This window comes from Acyrthosiphon pisum, chromosome A2 (genome assembly GCF_005508785.2).
Source record: "Acyrthosiphon pisum isolate AL4f chromosome A2, pea_aphid_22Mar2018_4r6ur, whole genome shotgun sequence".
Taxonomy (NCBI): Eukaryota; Metazoa; Arthropoda; class Insecta; order Hemiptera; family Aphididae; genus Acyrthosiphon; species Acyrthosiphon pisum.
Window position 1 is genome coordinate 23,706,832 of NC_042495.1, and position 5,755 is coordinate 23,712,586.

Consider the following 5,755-nt stretch of genomic DNA (forward strand, 5'->3'; position numbering starts at 1 on the left):
ACTTATGATGCGTTACAATATCCTTTGATCTTCTGGCAAGGGGAAGATGGATACCATTTTAATATCAAAATGGTTAATCAAATAACAGGTTAATATATTGAACAAGATTAAATTAAATTAAATTAAATTCATATAAAAATCAAAGTACCCTATATAATTTTTTATTTTTGATTGCAGGTGAAGAAATAAACAAAAAATTTAGTGCTATGAATTTCTATTCATACAGACTAATGATACGTGAAGGAGAAGTAAATCATATTTTTGATGTGTCGACGACTTTTTCATAAGTTTGCCGTTGACATGTATGTAAAAATTGAGACTGAACGATTGACATACATCCGTAAAATGGAACAAGACTATTTGTGAAAAAGGTAATGAATAACGTCATTGAAGCAACAATCATAAAAGAAAAATACAAAGGAGAGGATGTATTGATCCCACGTATACCGATAATTCCAACGGATTTACCATTTGATTTTAAACGTTTACAATTTCCAATACGTCTTGCATTTGCGATGACCATAAATAAATCTCAAGGCCAGTCGTTGAAAGTTTGTGAAATAAACTTGGAGTTTCCCTATTTCGCGCATGGACAATTATACGTAGCATGTTGTGCGTCGGAAAACCGTCATCTTTGTTTATTTATGCATCAGAAAAAAAAAACGAAAAATATAGTTTATCAGAAAGCTTTGAATTGATTAACAGACTGTATCATAACTATGTGTGTCTGTCAATAATAAAATGAAACCTTATAAATATACAGTATTTCAGGATAAATATGTTTTGTAAGTAAGCAACATAATGTGAAATTAATCGAAAATAATAATAAAAATTCATTCATAACTATCATTATTTCTTTATTAATTATGGAATCATTTTGTTTGTTTTAAGTTTTGTTTTATACAAAAGTTTTGGTCTTTTATTTATCGATTGTGGAAGTACGAATATACGTACTGATATACGCTCATATAGAAGAAAGAAAAAAAAAGAATGTTGTATATCATAATAGATTAGAATAATAAACGTTTTTTTGTATTATTTTTTTCATTAATTTTACCAATTCGAATTCAATATTCATAATTAAGACAGTACAACGTCTGTCGAATCAGCAATTAACACACAGTTGAATACATATAGGTAAGAGGTAGGATTTTTAACGGGCTACGAAGTGCACGGGTTCAGCTAGTCATAAATATATCCGAACAACTATCGAAGGCAATAACTCATTAAATAAAATTAAAAAAAATCAAAGAAACTATTAATACCGAGCATCTTAATCACGAAGAACGCGATAACATACTAGATCTGTGTAGTCGTTTTTCTGATTTATTTTTCCTCGAAGGCGAACTTTTGAGCACCACTGATATTGTTACGCATAACATTAATACACCTAGGTGTGTTAAACCGATTAACATACGTCCATATAGGCTACCGCACGCGTATCAAGACGAGATAGAAGAACAAGTAAAAGAAATGAATGATGCGAATATTATACATGATTCGTTATCACCATTTAATTTTCCACTCGTAGTAGTAAAAAAGAAAAAAAGATGTAGACGGTTACCAAATATTACGAGTATGTGTAGAAATTAACTCGTATTAAAGAATATCCGAGACCATTAAACGAGAAAGACGACCAGTCATTCTTTGGTTTATTAAACTATTACCGCCGTTTTGTTGATAACTTTGCCAAAATAGCAAAACCTCTAACTAGCTTATTAAAGAAAAATACGTCTTTTGTATGGACGGATATGTGTGAAGACGCATTCCAAGAATTAAAAATTGCGCTAATGAATCTACCTCTACTTATCTAGCCTAATTGGGAAAATGGAAATTTTAACCTCATGGCAGATGCGAGCCAATACGCGATTGGAGTGGTATTATCACAGGGCGACGTACCTAAAGACCAACCCATAGCTTACGCAAATAGGACACTAAATACCGCCGAAACAAACTATAGCGCAATACAAAAGGAATTGTTAGCAATAGTATGGGCTGTAAAATATTTTAGGCCTTATTTATACGGGAAAAAATTCAAAATAATCACCGATCACCATCCATTATCATATTTATTCAATATAAAAGACGTTTCGTCTCAGTTAATGCGATGGCGATTACAACTCGAAGAATACGATTACGAAATAATTTATAGAGCAGGTTCTTAACATTCGAACGCAGATTGCTTATCACGTATACTCGTTGTTAACAATGATGCTGTAGTAAACCGACGATTTTGCACAATAACGGCAATCCAAAATCCAGGTGGCTAGAACAAAATCATGCCACCAAAATAGACCACAGATGCTGCCACCTCATTGGATAATGTTGATCCAAAACACATCACGCAATTTCTATGACGTCAATCATCCTTTCCTAAATCCCAGCATGTCCCATATAAATAGGGGCCCTGTTTCACAGACACTTCAGAAATAGTTCCCTGTGTTTTCAATACTTGTGTGGGTCGCGGACTAGAAACAGCCGCATCGCCGTCTATATTAAGTCTAAATTAAATTACAACTATTCTCCGGCCGATTATTCATTTGGTCGACAAACTTAATCATTTAAATTAATTATATTAGTTCTTATTTAATAAACATACACATAGTTATATTTATCTACACTGGTGTTCGATAATTCATTTCATCAAACCTCTACCATCCTCCGATACAGTTCAACGACTTGTACGTGCCTATATGATCCGATAATTCATTATGAATTTCCTTAAAATAACTAATTATTCTCTTAAAATCATAATCTTTATCATCAATATCGTTTAATATTATATATAATATAATACACGATATTCTATCATATCCACAGCTCGTTTAACTTTTGATAAGTCATTTAATATTTGTTCATAATCTTGGATCATATTTAAAAGTTTTTTAGTATTTTCCATTTCTATTATTTATATTAGTAAATATATTTTTTTTAATTATTAATATAATTCAATTTTTTTTAAAATATTTTAATTATTAATGCATTTCAATTTTTCGAAAAGTATTTTAATTATTATTGGGTTTCAAGGAATATGCAAAATATGTTTATAATTATTGCATTTCAATTTTTAATAAAAATTGCATTTCAATGACAGTGTGCTGAAGTAGGTACCCTATATACTACTTATGTTCAACTCAATAAAAACTTGGTGATAACTGATTAGACTTATTTTTGTTACTTAATTACTAAATCTTTATCCAAACAGTACAAGGCTACGGTCATCCGACTTGTAACTATATTCTGAAAGACATCTAAAGGATTGAGAGGGTTAAAAAACGCTTTCTTTAATTTCCTGGTAATGTCTTATAAATTACTTGCACTCATCATAATATTAGGTACACATAGGAATAGGTATCGTTATTTTTAAACCTATCGAACCTCGAATTCAGAAGGAAAATTCTAGATATATGATTCATTAATAATTTATTTCTTGGTAAGATCGATGTTAGCGGTCTACTCAATAGGATTAAATTTCATATAACTAAGATTGGTTCCCGTAATAAACAGGTTAAGTTAGCACTTGTAAAACTAATTTTTCATACAATGACGGTATCCAAAGAACCATGGGTAAATTAATTCGAGCCCGAGTCTCTTAGATTTTTAGTTCAAGTCAAGTGTAGGTGGAGGCGGAGGTGTCGTCAAGAATACAATTAGCTAACAAGGGATATTATGGATTAGAAAGAATACTAAAATCAAGGACACTTTCTAAAACCTTAAAAATAAGAATATATATATGACATTATTACGACCAATTGTCCTGTATGGTTCTGAGACGTGGGCACTGAGGAAAGCCAAAGAACAAAGAAGAGGAGTATTCGAGAGGAAAGTTTTAAGAAAAATATATGGCCCAGTCTTTGACAGTGAAACAAATGAATGGAGAAAATTACATTATTAAGAACTCAAAAGACAGTTTCAGAGACCTGACATAGTTAAGGAGATCACAAAAAGATGACTCATGCGGAGGGGCCATACCTGGCGTAAGCAAGGATCTCTAGTTAGATAGGTAATAGAGGAAGAACAAATAGGTAAAAGACCTTTAGTAAGACCCAGATTGAGGTGGGAAGACTGTAAAAAAGGACTTAAAAACGTTAGATCTAGGAATCAGATGGAGAGAAGCTGCAGAGGACAGGGACAAATGGCAAGATTTGTATTTAGCGGCATGGTCTTAAAGGCCGAAACCAAGAAGAAGAAGAATGTACTTATTTACATTTATAATTTTATTTACTTTAAAATTTTAATATACATTATGTCAAAAAGGATCTCGCCCGTTAAATAAATAAAATATGTTTATCACATGTGCACGTATTAATAATATGAAATAAAAGGTATAATGATGGTGAGACATTATAAAATATAGAAAAATTATGCTTTATCAAATAAAACGATATTATTAATACATCTAACAAGATTATATAAATCAAAAATATAAAATTTAAAATCATTTTATCTAATAAAGAACAAAATTTCTTACATTAAACCATCATAATTTTAAAAGGGCGAGTATATAATAAAAATTAATTTTTTTTATGAATTTTTTTTGTCTATTGATTATCACACCAATCCATGATAGTTTGAGCTATAAAAAAAAATAAAAACAGTTAGTTTGTTTAAATTAATTTTTTTATTATGAAAATATTATATATTATTATATTTTTGAACATAATAATTATAGAACCTGTTAATGGTACTTTGTGCGTCTTTTAATTAATTTTAAAATATTATATTAAATGGCAGATCTATGTATCGTAACTATTTTACTAATTATTATCTGACAATATTTACTTTGTCCACTTTCTTTATAACGGATCACATAATCTGAAATAATATATTTATTAGTTTACATTTTAGTGTAACATTTTTTTATTTAGATGCACATTAATAATAAATAGGGATCAAAATGCCTGAAAATTTCGGAAAAAAACCGTTTTTTTCCCAGAGCCTCGGAAGACGTGGAAAAATTAGAGAATATTGAAATAATACATTTCCGAAAAAAACCGAAGTTTTCGGAAATGTAAGAAAAAATCCGAATTTTCGGAAAATTAAAAAATTGTATTTAGGCTTAAAAATTAAAATAATGTTTGTAAAAAAAAAGCATTTTAAAAAATAGATAAGGAAACATGTCATTGTCATTTCACATTTTCCAATACGGTTATATCAATGTATTATTGTGTTAAAATTTAAAATTAAATTATTAAAAATATTAATATGGATATTTCAATATTTGTTCTAAAAATAAAGAAGTTACATATCAAATTGGTATTTATGTGGGAGAGTGTATTTTCCCAAAAATAAATCACCTGTATTTTTAAATGTTATATAATTAATATAACTTGTAAGTTGCATATTATAAAATATATAGGTAGATAGCGCACGATTGACAAATGACTAATGATAATATTAATTAATAATTATTAGGAAAATACATAACAACAAAATATCATTGGCGGAAATGCGGGATACGATAATATATTTTTATATTATTAGAAATTAATAATAATTATTATTATTTTTAAATTTTTCTATAAAAAACCAGTTTTTTTCATCTTAACCATTTTTTCAGAATTTATAAATGAAACCAAATTTTTCCAAAAAAAAAGGAAAAAACCGGGGTGTTTTTCAGTAAACCTTTTTTTCGGAAATGTTGATCCCTAATAATAAATTTTCATGAATTTGTAAATGCTTACAATTTAAGATTTATTTGATCGATACACATATTTTAAGCAATATCAACATATACATTTTTTATCATTACTTA

At 28.8% G+C, this 5,755-nt stretch overlaps 1 long non-coding RNA gene across 1 annotated transcript in view; it reads right to left on the reverse strand.

Annotated features, from left to right (window-relative positions):
- Nucleotides 1–4,466: 4,466 nt before the first annotated feature.
- The window catches only part of LOC115034024, a 4,384-nt gene continuing 3,095 nt past the window's right edge, over nt 4,467–5,755 (reverse strand). Inside the window, exons 3-4 of the long non-coding RNA XR_003839377.1 lie at nt 4,783–4,815; nt 4,467–4,576 (exon numbers count right to left, since the gene is read on the reverse strand). This is a non-coding gene — a long non-coding RNA (uncharacterized LOC115034024). The remainder of the gene's footprint in view (nt 4,577–4,782; nt 4,816–5,755) is intronic.